Below are 14,343 nucleotides of genomic sequence, written 5' to 3'. Positions count from 1 at the left end.
CGTCAGTGGTCGTTATTCAGAGGTTTGACAGTACTACATTTATATCGTTATGTTTCTTCGATATGAATCATCAATTAGTTAAAATGTCCATCAAACATATTTCAATAAGCAAATACATATGACCACAAATAAGTTAACTTTGTATAATTGAACCGAGTCGATTCATAAATATTTCCCATATTTCATTCTCATGAATATTACTGATATTTAGCTTATTTGGATATATAAAAACTGCATCATCACTGACATTCGTTATTCCTTGGTACAATTTATTAGTCGCGTAGCTCTTTTTAAAAATAATTAAGCATGGCGCCAATGCGCCAATTTAAAAATTAGTTTGTATTCTGCCAAACTGTACATTTTTTTTTTTTTTTTTGCAACTTTTATAATTGTTTTCGATATATTTTTGTCAATATTATTGCTTTACATTGATTTATAGAAATGATCTTAAATAAGATAATTTCTATATTAATTATTATATAATTATTGTTGGATAATAAGTTTAATTATTATTCATAAATGAAATATTATTCAACAATAATTATTCAAGAGTGGCCATTTCTAAATCGAATGAGCATGCGCCAGTTTTAAAAATGAGCTAAACTGTTGCCATATTGTTCATTTATTTTTAATATTACGTAAAATATTTTAAATATTTTTCAAAACTTTTAGTTTTATAAAGATCAACTTACTTTTTAAATTATTTTTTTAAAACAATAATTAAGTTGCAATTCGGAGTATTCAGCAACAAAAGAACAATTTATACATATCAAAAATAAAAATGGCGGCCATTTTTCAGAAATATTCAACAAAAATACATAAAAATAACCTTCAAACAATGGCCAGTTTTTAAATATTTCTGTAAGTGGTCGTTGTTTAGAAGTTGGACTTTATATATATTTTTCCAGAATAATTCATCAAATTTAAATGAGCCCGTTCGTTTTATTAATTATCGAAGTTAATAATCAGCGACTCGCTACATAATTAAACAACGTTCAAAATTAAATCATAGCTAAATAAATTTAACCAATATTAATTAATGTGTAATAAACTTAAAATTAATAATTTTTATATTTATAATCAATATAATCGATTTTTTAATAACGCAATTAGGAAAAATCCTTTGAAAGTATCATTAAGAAGCTTCATGATAAGACTGTTTTGGATAAATACGTACGAAAGAGCGTCAGTTAAGTGCCTATTAATGAAAGTTGATAGAATAAATTTTCTATAACTCAGAAATTAAAAGCATTTTCTACCTCCAGGGATAAACATATCAGGAAATTATTAAATATGAAAGATAAAATTATATATTATTTAAATATATTTTTAACCGTTTGACTCTATCATATCTCATTATAATTCATAACTTTGATCTACATTTGAAAGCTGGTAGGATGGTGAATCATTTAAGGAGTCAACATACCGCTCTGGAGGACCCGGAATCAATCTAGGAAACAACACCATGCATTTTTATGGGGAAATTGTCCCTGTTTCCTGCTTACCACTGACTTTTATTGTGGGCCTGGCCAAATTCAGAAAAGGCATTATATGGAAAAAGACTGCCATAGGGCCCACAGAGCGAAGAGTTTAAAATAAGGAAGAAATCACATTAATTACGATGAAGCTTTCGATCAATTAAATCAATTTTACTTTCCCGGGTCTGTTATAAATAACAGAGAAAAAATATGGCGATTGGTTAAAACATAACCCCTCCCCCCAACATTTTTATACTTTTAGACTCAGGACATCTTGAAACATCGATAAATGCAAAAAAATTCGGGAGTTTTTTCTGTATGTATGGATGCTGATGCGTGTGTGTGATGCACGATTTTGTTCACCCTGTTTGAAGCTTAGTAACTTCTATGTTTCTTGTCGAAAATTTCTGAAATTGTGCAGGGAGGTTTGTGCATTAGGAGGATTGATGCTATTAAATTTTGGTGGTTAAAGGTCGACAAGGTGGAGAGATAAAGAAGGTTATGTGTCGTATCTCAAGTAGGGTCGGACTTAATGACGATTTTCCTCGTTATTAGCATTTACAATTTTTTATTATAAAAGCAATCCTTACCCTCAAAATTAAAATTTTTATATTTTTAATTATTAAAAAAAGGCAAAAAGTTTTTAATAATAAAACATCATAACAGATGGCGCCACACATGCAGTTTTAAATGTTGCCGGGAAAGTTAAGCAACTCGTCGCTGAATTTTTTTATCTAAAATATTACATCGTTTTTTTAAACAATTTTCTTAGATTTAATATCGATTTTCGAACTTAAAAAAACTAATTTTTTTATTATAAAAAATCGACTAGATGAGGGGGGAGAAACGTGTCAAAGTCGAAGATTTTCAATTCAAATATTTGGTTACGACTAAAAATACTTCGTTTCTCATTACGCCATTTTTGTTCGAAACTTACTTTCTTTTGTATTATGTAGCGGTGCGAGGAATAAATATCGAATACAAGTTAGAATAAATGAGATTCTATTGACTACTTCATTGAATATATATAGTTTTTTTTTTTTTTTTTTTGTTTATTCAACTCTTGTCCTGTCGAGGGAGGAAAGTGAAAATATTCATGACAGACTGATGTTAATTAACGTCAAAGGATAATTAATAGCTCTAAACATCAATATTCTTCGTGTAAATTTTTTTTAAATATTTAAATGATTACTGACATATCATTAATTATTAAATCTGAGTTAAATTGACGTGAAAATAATACTTAAAAATGTTTAATATTTTTCGATATATTCGCTTTTATTATTATAATTTTTAAAAATAAATTTTATGCATTCACACCTGTTTTATTTAATTAAATAATTAATAAATTATTTACTTGAATATTTAAGTATGGATTATTATAATTAACCAATTGAATAGTTAACTTGGCACCTATCCATATTTATTACCATTATCCGTCTAGTGGATATTAACAAGTTGCGTTACGTGAAAGAACTATAGATTACCCTTTTTTCGTTAATACCATGGTTAGTATCACTTATTGCCATGTTACTAACAAGTTGCGTTACCTGAAAGGATTATAGATTAGTTACTCGTAGTTCTTTTTGATTCCTCAAGAGAATCCCTCAAGAGGACCTATTGAGCTATTCAGGGACTCACAATTAGTGAATCCCCTCAAACTTTACGTATTAAAAGTAATTGTAATATCAATCTTCAAGTGTTTTCTAAATAAATAAAATAGTTTTATTAAATTTAAATTCGTTGAGAACCAATCATGAAATCTATTTCAACCTGATGAAGAACCATCACATTAATAATTCTTGAGGCATGATATTCACGCATATTAACAATATATCTGATGAATATAAAATTTTATCAGAGTTTTATGGTTTTGAAGTATGAAAAATCTCATATAATTAACATATTTTCTTCATTCCGAATTTATCAGGATGAGGAAAGTAGTTAAACAATTTACAGGAAATGTGTCATTGACACAGAAATGCACTCATATTATACATTCATTTTGAAGAATATCTCTCATATTAATGATGATTAGAGTAATATATCAACTAGAATGAAAGCAATATAGACATAAATCATATTAATGAGGATTTTTTTCCGTTGAAAATTGGCAGTAGCCCAAATAAAATAATAATGATAAAAAAAGATAATGAAGTTAATGATAGGCATATTCAATGAGAATAATAATCCAATGAATATTTCAAAATTTGTTATTTAAATTTCTAATTTCTTTCTAAAATTAAACGACATTGAGCATTGTATATGGACAGATGGAATTAAGTTAGTGATGAATCATCAGGATTACCCATGAGAATTATGGGCTCCCTAACAAATTTTGATTACAAAGCTTCTGAAATCATGGACATTGTCTTATTTATGTGGCCATATGAATCATGAATCATCAGATTCCGTACGTGATTAGTAAGGTCTTGAATTATAGAACATAGTTTGAGCTAATTATTATAATAGTCTAATTAATAGATTTTAAACAAATTGTTTGGAATCACAACATAGGCAATATGATTCAGTAGAAATTACAGTTTTAATTCAATTCGATTAACTCATTAAGTATCATGTTGCATTTGGTATCTTGCATCTTGCTATCCAATATATATTGGATGATCCAAATGCAAAAATAAAATATTAATAACTAAAAAAAAATCATTTAAATATTCTTGAAACCGTGTTTTCTTATATGTTGAGCATCAAACACAAGACCGTGTTATTTATTAAAACTTTACTTTAATTATATTAGAAAATTTTTTCTTAATTTTAATGAAATTGTTGGTTTTTATTTTACAATGTTTATTCATTTTGTAAAAGACTATAAATTTAATAAGCAGGCGAAGAAAACACTAAAAAATTTCACAGGTATCTTCAGAATTTTATTCTTCTGGGGGTGCGTTCCGATCGTTGATGGTGCTGGCGCGTTTTCTTGACGAGAGTATCAATATTGCGTTCTTGGATTTATAAACTCATAAGTTGAATACGGCGTTACTACGAAAATGGATGGTCATAAATAGATTACCCTCGCTGTTGATAATGTATTTATTGTTAATTTCCGGGATAGAATCCAATCCAGGGCCGTTATCCCGTTCGCCACAACAAAGAGGTCATATGGATGTGCAAAGGAAGGAGCATGGGAGGCCTCGCAGCCTCAATCCCAAAGTATTGGACAAAGCTACTCTATCAGAAGTATTACCTAGTCAAGAATTCCTTCAAGTGGAACATGAACATGATAAATGTGATCCTAATGATGTGAGAACTTCAAGAATACAGGATTATTTCGATACGATACGAGAAATAGAAAATCCAGCATCAGAAGAACAGCATTACTCTTTAAAATCAATATATGAGTTTATACAGGAAGAATTCACTCAATTAAATACAGAATTACAAATAATCAAGTCAGAAGTCAATTTACTGAAAGAAGAAAACAGAGTTTATCAAGTTGAATTTAAGAAAATTATACAAAAATTAGATGAATTCGATTTAATAACTAAGGAAAACTCACAGACTAAAGGTATGTTTGAATTTGAAATTGATCAACTAATTAGTGAGAGAACCAATAAAAACGTAGTAATTATTAACTATCCGTTTAAAACCACTGACTATTTAAAAGAAATTAAACATTTCATTATTACGGAATTAGGCATAACTAATAATTCAATAGAAAGTCTAAGTTAACAAATAATGATTTTAAACCAATTGTGAAAATTATATTAGCTTCGGTATATGCTAGAAACCTAATCCTTAAAGAATTCTGGACTAAGAAATCCAATTTTATCACAGAAGAGCTGAATAAAATAATATTCACGGCAGATCTATGCAAAATATCGAGATTGAGAAAGAAAAAATTGCGGACAATAGTCCAACAAGAAAAGGCTGAAGGCAGTAAAATAAGAGTTAGAGACGATTACTATATTAATGAGATCTATATCGAAGAGATGATCTACTGTATACATACGACCTCAATTTAGTAAAAGTTATTCAATTAAAAGGTTTTTTTAGGTTTAAACGAAGTAATACATTTGTTGTACAGTACTTTTAAGAGAATCTTCTGATTCTATGAAACCTTTAAATATGTTTGATAACACAATTGAGAAAATAGTAGAGGACAACAATCAAAATGGGAATAAACAAAATCAGATAGATATTAATATTGGGTTAATGTTACCTATTGTTCCAAAATGGCGTCTCGTCTCTGATTCCAGCAAATAGCAGAAAGGAAACAGTGGGGACGCACGTTCTAACCTAACCTAATCTATTCTAATAAATTACCATAATTATTACCAACAAAATTATTAGAATAGGTTAGGTTAAGTTAGAACGTGCGTCCCCACTGTTTCCTTTCTGCTATTTGCTGGAATCAGAGACGAGACGCCATTTTGGAACCATAGGTAACATTAACCTAATATGGTTTTATCGCCGGTTTCAGGACTAATAGCTAAGTGCGAAAAGTCCAAAGTACTGAAGTTTGTTGGAATATCCAAGGGCTTCAAGGGAACCTATATACAGATACACTTAATAGATGATAAATATATCTTTGTTGAGATGGAACTGTCATCGTTTTAGATCACTCTGGGATGAACCACGATTAGGTCTTATACTTATATATTTATCACCATCTACCGATAAAAAAATTAAATTTCTAGAAATTCAAAATATTATACTACAGAGATCGAATATCACCAATTTCTGGATTATTGGTGGAGATGTTAACGGCCGAATAGGAGAGAAAATTGATACTGAATACAAAAGTAATAGTGTAATGATGAATAATATTAGAATATCCAAAGAAAAAATAATTAATACAGAAAGAAGAATGTTACTTGATTTTGTACTAGATAATGAATTATATATTTTGAACGGTAGGCTCCCCAATGATTGTCCTGCAGGATATATTTTTTATCTCATTCTGGTAAATCCATAATTGATTATATTATCTGTTCTGAATTTGTTTTAAATCAATCTAGAAATTTTAAAGTTCTAAACAATGATATACCTGATCCCAGTACAGTTGAAATTAATTGGAATTATACATGGTGATAATGAATTTCAAAAATATAAAAACAGTCAAACTCACAAAAAGGACACCAGACGACGATTCAATCTATCAAAATTTAAAACTGAAATCAATAATAAACTATGCGAGATTTTGGATGCCGAGATTAATAATACTCCTATACAAAATTATGATAATTTGCTGAGGATAATTAATTTGTATCGCTATAAAAGCTGTTTAAATAACAATATAAACAAGTCTGGTACGATAATAATTGTTACCACTAAAAGATCAAAAAACAACGAAGTTTACATTTCAGAAAAACAAACTCGGATCAATCATTGAAAGAATATTTGGAAAACGAGAAAAGTTACCTAAACTTGGTGAAAGCGAAAAAGAAATATTTTTCTGTAATGAGTGATCAGTTGTTAAAATCAAGAGATACCAAAAAGTTTCGGAATATTATAAATAAATTTCGAAAAACGTCGCCTATTACGAATACCAAATGCTATGTATCGTACAACAATTGGTGTCAGTATTTCAATGAAGTTGTAGTCAATTATAAAAACAATTATAAAGAGAACATCCTACAACTTAATATAACTTTGAATCAACCATCAGAAGTATTCAACGTGGAAAATTTACACAATTGTATTAAAAGGCTAAGAGAAAAATCGGTTCCCGGCGCTGACATTATTCCTAACTTTATAATCAAAAATCTTCCGACAGATGCCATCAAGTTTTTGGTTAGTCAATATAATAAATTTTATAACACTGGTACTATTCCTGAAGATTGGAATACAATTATTTTTCAAATGATATTCAAAAAGGGTGAGGAATCGTCCAGCTAATTATCGTCCAATTGCCCTCTTGTCGGGCTTTCGAAAGTTGTTTACATCAGTGCTAATGTCAAAGTTCACCGATTGGATTGATCGAAATAACTACTTAAACAATAACCAGTTCGCTTTTACAAAGAACGGAGGTATCGAAATTGCTTTATTTACACTAATTGCTCTAGTCCAACTTCAGTTGTGTAAAAAGTTTTTACGTATTTTTGGATATAGAAAAAGTGTACGATTCTGTGGTTATTACGACATTACAAAGTAAATTGATTAAATATCGAGCGGATGATAACATGTAAGAATAATTGGAGAATTATGCGGTCATTATGATGTGATAGTTTAACACAGAGTTCCATCCCTACAGGTGGATAGAGGTTTATTACAAGGTAACCCTTGGTCCCCTCATCTTTTTAACTTTTTCTTGTTTGATTTAAATGAATGTTTCGACCGGGAAGACGATGGATTTTCTATCGATGGCCAAATAGTTCACTCCATGTCATATGCTGACGATATCGTGAAAGGTTGCCTCTACGGCTGCAGCTCTTCGTATAAAAATTTAAAAAGCTCATGAATATTTCGATAAATTAAAATTAAAAATTAATCCAAGAAAATCTTCAATAATGATTTTCCGAAACGGGTCTAGAGTTGCTAAAAGAAAATACATCCTTTTATCTGACCAACGTACAACTTACGATAGTACAAGAAGTTTTTGGGAATAGTCCTGACTCCTACACTAACTTTCGAAAAACAATATAAAAAAATTATTTCCAAATCTAACCTATTCATCAATAATATGGTGAAGTTGTTTTCACAAATTAAACTTAAGAATATATTTGTTTACTTTAGACAGTTTAACTCGATAATCATTAATGCCATAGGCTACGCCTCTCCAATTTGGAGCCTTACAAGTTATAAAAAATTTGACATAATTCAAAACAAATTCATCCGCAAAACTTTTACTCTAGAATATAACATTCCTGGATATGCCCTCAGATTAGAACTTAATAGATTCAAACTAACTCCCTTCTTTGTAAAAAGGTTCATTAATTTTCTTTTCATGATTATAGATAATGGAAATCTACCTTCTAAACTGTTGTTCTTGTTATGTCAAAAATCTTGTCAGAACCCGCAGAGATCTTGGGTGAACCAAATGACAAATATTGTCAACGACTTTGGTGTTTCTATAACTCAACTGCTGAAAAAAATCAGAAACCAGCGACCTGGTTAAAACTCAACTAATTTCCAAAACGCATTAGAAATTTCTTTATTTCGAGACATTAGAGAAATGTACAACCGGAAAAAAACCTCCAAATAAAGATTGATCCTCCTCCATGTCTTCATCATTCTTGAGGCGTGAGAAGAAAAAAAAATTGAGAAAACATAATTAAAAAATATGGGAAAACATATCAAATATTTTCCCATATTTTTTTTAATTCAAATTATTCTTTAAAGTGAATTATCGTCTTCATTTTATTATTCATTTTTAAATCAATTTTTATGAATATTTAAATTTTCTTAATATAATTTGTCTGCAATAACTGCCAACTTGTAATAGCGACAAGTCCTTGAGTACAAGAAACTTTTGTAACAAAATTTATTTTTTAAATATTTAAACTATCTTTAATGCAATAAATAATAAGAGATTTAACGTTTCACAAGAGATGATAAGAACAAAAGTCTGCATAAAGGTCGCCATGTTAAGTCAAGCGAGAAGAGTCATATACGGTAACATTAGTGAGATTATCTTTAAAAAAAATCAATGAAAATTTCGAATAAATTATTTAAAAAATAGCAAGCTTTTAAAAATAAAATTTTAATTTAAGTACATCTTTCTTTAATTTTGTAATTACTCTTTGAAGTTAAAGATATTGATGATTCTTATGCTCCATACAAAGTAGCCATTGTGTAATTTAAATTAAAGAAGAGTAAAATATAAAATTACTTCTTGATATTCTAAAGTTTATAATGTAAATTTAATTAGTTTACATTTTTAAAATAAAGTTTAAACTTTTAAAATAATTCTCTTTAAAATTAAATTAATTTATGATTTTTAGAATAATCTCATTCTATTATCTGGAGTGGAATAATTGGAATTTTATGTAGCAAATTATAGAATTTTACGATGCCAATTTTATTAATGAAGTTTGAAATATTAAAGTTTTACATGGGAAAAAAATTATATAGTTTTAATTTAAAATTCTACGTAATCCTTTTTTACTTCCCTTTCATACACCTCAGGAACATAACGAAGTCATATGGAGAAGTCGACTTTTATTTTGAGGCTTTTTTACACCTCAATAAGTTAAACAAAGCGCACGGAGGTAGAGAACAGCCTCAAATTAAAGGTCAATTCTGCCGTATGGATAGAATCGATGAGAAAAGGCAACGCAACAATGGGCTATTTGAGCTTCCTGGAAGGACTGTCTATGGGAAACTTGCCCCTATTTAGGTGTTAGGTGAAGAAAACTCCGGAAAAACGTATAGTAATGAAGTTTACATGCAGGCTTGAATTAGAGTTTGAAAATCACGTGATTTGCTGACACTAATGTCATTTGCAATATAAAATCGTACATTTAGGAATACACAAATATTGAAAGGTTCTCATTTTCATATTTATGAGGAAGTTCTAGATTATTTATTGGCACTTTACGTAAATGGTGCTAATTTGGAGTGCGCTCGAGTGAGGTTTGACTATGTCGTTTAAAAGAATCTGTTCGAGAATAAAACATTAATATAACTGATGATCATAATTAAAGTAGCCCTATTCAATGTTTGTTTGAAGAAATATTTAGCAGTCCGATGCAACCAAATCTGATTTGGTGGCATATCGGGACATGAGCAAGACATTTTCGTGAAAGAATAGTACCGAAACTTGCAAGCAAATAAAAAGTAGTTTCCTTTGCTTGCAGCCAAGTTCTGTGTATGAAAGTGGCCACTGGACTGCATTTCGGATGTTTAGCGTCGAAAGAATTTACGTCGAGGACCGTTGATTCCACAATCGCTCGATTCGAAGGAACTGGATCCTTGGGACTTCAAGATCCAGGGCGCAAACTTATCACTTCACAAGAGATGTTACCGCGTTTGTTGTTGAATAGTCAATGAATAATGTTGTTAGCTCCAGTAGTGCCGGTGCAGTGTCACAACAATTGGGCGTATCCTAGGAAAAAACTGAGAAAGATGATACATTTTATCCGTATAAGATCAGCTGTAACCAATAGTTACTCCCGCCGACATGGAAACCCAACTGATCTTTGCATTGACCTTTCTTGTCAGAATAGAAGTGAATGTTTCGTTGGCTTTGGAAGATCCTGCGGAACGACGACACATTTTTATTTCAGTAAAACGGTGGACACTCGTAACTGTCGCAATTGGGCCACGGAAAACCCTCATGTTTTCTAGAAAATTCCCTAAATTCTCCTAAAGTTACAGCCTGATTCGTCGCCACGTGTATCCTTGAATCATCTCTTCGAAGAAGCTAATCTCAATGAGCCCTCAATCTTTCGTATCTCCAGGTCCTGACCTGGAGATACGAAAGATGCGGAACACTTTTGTCTGCAATAACTGCCAACTTGTAATAGCGACAAGTCCTTGAGTCACCCACTTTCACGTATTGAAAGATAGCATCAAGTTGCATGTGAAAAACATCAGTTATGGTCGACCATTGAACACCATCAAATGCAGATCATATTAAGCAATTTCTCCAAATCGCTAAAATCCCTCGTAGCAGAAGTGTCTTGCACAAATAAAATATTTGTTGCTCGCAGTGCCAAAAGCGCCACAGTGGTGAGTTTTCGAACTAATGTCTTCCGCGTGTCTTTAGTTGTCATCATATCAGTTTTGGTTGCATTTTAACTACTAAATATCTCCCCCGACATCTTTAAATATGGCTACTTTAATCACGATCACCTGGTTTAAAATAAAGTAACTTATAAATCAAGTTTAATCAAAATAAAATAAAATTTAGAAAAATTTATTTAAGAATGGAAACGTCAATAATGCATTTAAATATATTAAATTAATAAAACATAAACAAAAAAAGCTATAAAATGAAGACTTTGAAGAGTGAAGTGATAAAGAATTCCTCCAATTTAAGACGCATTCTAACTACAAATTCGGGATATTCTTTATAAATTTCTAAATTTGTATTAAAAATGACTTATTTGCAGCTACTAAAAATAGTTTATTTTAGGCATTACCCGACTAAACATTTTTGTATCGCCTACAGAAACTAACTGAAAGCAATGTTCTTTCACACAATTGCATTTAATCGAAAGTGATTTTTCTCAAATTTTTTTCCTTGATTGCAAGTTAATTTATTTTTATTCGTCTCCTTTGTTTAACTAGACGTGATGTTCCCATATTTAATTTAATTAGGCAAAAGTGATACCTTTCAAATTAGAAAATGGAAGTTTAGTTTCTTTGTTTAACTAAATTATTCATTCTTATTTAGATACGTTTAAATATTTTTATTTTTATTATTATTTTTATTGACTAAAACTGTTATTTTTCTCCATATATCAAACATTATCGATGGCAATTTTATTTATTAACTGATATTGATTTTTATCTCAAGATAAAGTTCCTCCTCCTCCTCCCTCTCCTCTCTCTAGGTTATCTAGCTAATGCTACTTTCTTTAATATGAAAAATGGAAATTTTCTTTCTTTTTATTTAATCGAAATAAGATTTCTGCTCTTATTTTGATTATTGGCAATATATACACTTTTAAGTTTTTGTTTCTTTTAAACGGATTTTACTAATTAAAACTAGTTCTTTCATCACTTTACTAATTGAATGTTCCTTTCATTATTTTGTTTTCTTCGGGTGTGATCCTCTTTTCACTATTTTCCTCTTATTGCAACTTGTCTCTAAAATTAACTTCCTTTCTGTTGTTTCCTTTAAGTAAAACTGATGTCATTTTCTTTCTCTTCTCTCCTTCAGCTCTTGGCTCTTGGCTCTGTTCTCCCAAACAAGGCACCATTCATTCAATTCTAACCCATTTGAAGCTGATATCTTTATATATTTTATTAAAATTAATACAATTGTTAACTAATATGCTATTTTTTAAAATATTTTATTTAATTTTTTTCAATTTTAACTTATTCATTTTCATATTGTTGTCACACCCAACTTCCAACTGAAGCAGAACAGTGTCGTTTACTTTTTCCTAAAAAATAAACGACACTGTTCACTCAATTCGACTCATTTGAGGGTAACATTTTTATATTTCTTTAAAATATATTTTTTACTAAATATAAAAATAATCAGCTTTAAATGGATAAAACTGAGTGAAGAGTGCCAGATTTTTAGGAGAAAATAAGAGGAAACATACAAAGCTTTTTGGCTTCAGTTTGAAGTTGGATGTATCAAGGTATAAAAATGTGTAAACTGAAGCAAAAAACTTAATAATTAAAAAAATATTCGTATAAGTTTTCAGTGCAATTTAGCTATTCTTCATACTTCTACACATCCAACTTCAAACTGAAGCCAAAAACTTTTAAATGTCTCCTAAAATAAATAAGATTCTTCACTCAATTTAATTCACTTAAATCTGAAATTATATATATATATATATAATTTAAATATTAAAATTACTATTCTATTTAACTAATACTCTATTTTTAATTAATTTACTCAATTTTTTTCAACTTAAATTTATTCACACATCCAACTTCCAACTGAATTATATACAATTCAGCACTAAAAAAACATGGCAAGATTTTTTATATATATATATATATATATATTTATTTATTTATTTATTTATTTATTTTAGATTATAAAAATTCGAACTGGACAAAAATTTGTGACGAAAAGATAAATTTATTGTGCAAAGATACTGATTTTTTTTATATATTATTTTTTTTTGGTTTTTTTTGCTCAAAGTAAACAACTTATAACAACACAAAAACATTTATCACAACATTTTATACAAAGGTATCTGTTGTGTGTATGTATGTCTGTGCTTCACGAATTTAAATAACCTTTTCTCTTACAACATTTTCAAATGATAATAATAATAATTAAATGTCTTTAAGACACATGTATTAATTAACATTCACATAAACATTTAAAAGAACAGGAGTTACAGAATAAATTTAAAAATACAAACAATTCTTTTTAAAAAATAATTCAATGATATAACATCTCATTACAACTATTTTTCTTAGTCTACAACACGAAAAAATTTTAAAAATAATAATAATTAATTAATTAATTAATTAATGTTCTCAACAACTACACCCATGTAAATATTCAAACTACATAGATTCAAAAATTGAAACAATAACAATTAATTGTTTAAACATCATTGTGATATGCCTCAATTTGTTTTACCAAATATTTTTGATATATTGAAAATGGAGAACAGTGAATTCTCCATTTTAATAAATAAATTTACAATACAACAGCAATTTAAAAATTTGATATACATATATATATTTTTTTAATCTCACTGGATTAATTTTGTTTTTAGATTTTATGTTTAATTCCATAATTTTTTTAAAATTCTAAATATAATAATAATAATAATAATAATAATAACAATAAATTAATTAATTAATAAATACCAAAAAAACATTAATGAAGTAATGAGGTGAAGCTGAACTACATGAAAGCTAAACATTGCTGCATTTTAATCTTTCTTTTTTGTATTTTTTTAAACATAAATTACCATTTATTAAAAAAATATGAGCAATCAGATGATTTATTTATTTATTTTAATTTGTATTTATTTTTTTATAGAGGACAACATTTTTTTTTCTTTTGGTGACACAATTTGTTATGGACAGACATTTACTTATATATATATAAGTTTTATTGGATGACTCTTGTTTTTTATTATTAAAATTTGAACAATTTCTTTATTTTTTTCTAATTATTTTAATAAAATTGAAGATTTAAATAAAATAATTTTTTAGGAAGACTATTTTAAAAAATTATATTAAAAAAGATTAAATTTGATATTCTTTATACACATTTTACCAATGTTTAACTTAAACATTTCATATTATTTAT

Source organism: Centruroides vittatus, unplaced genomic scaffold (genome assembly GCF_030686945.1).
Source record: "Centruroides vittatus isolate TY-2023 unplaced genomic scaffold, ASM3068694v2 contig_1824, whole genome shotgun sequence".
Lineage (NCBI taxonomy): Eukaryota > Metazoa > Arthropoda > Arachnida > Scorpiones > Buthidae > Centruroides > Centruroides vittatus.
This window is presented reverse-complemented; position numbering follows the sequence as displayed.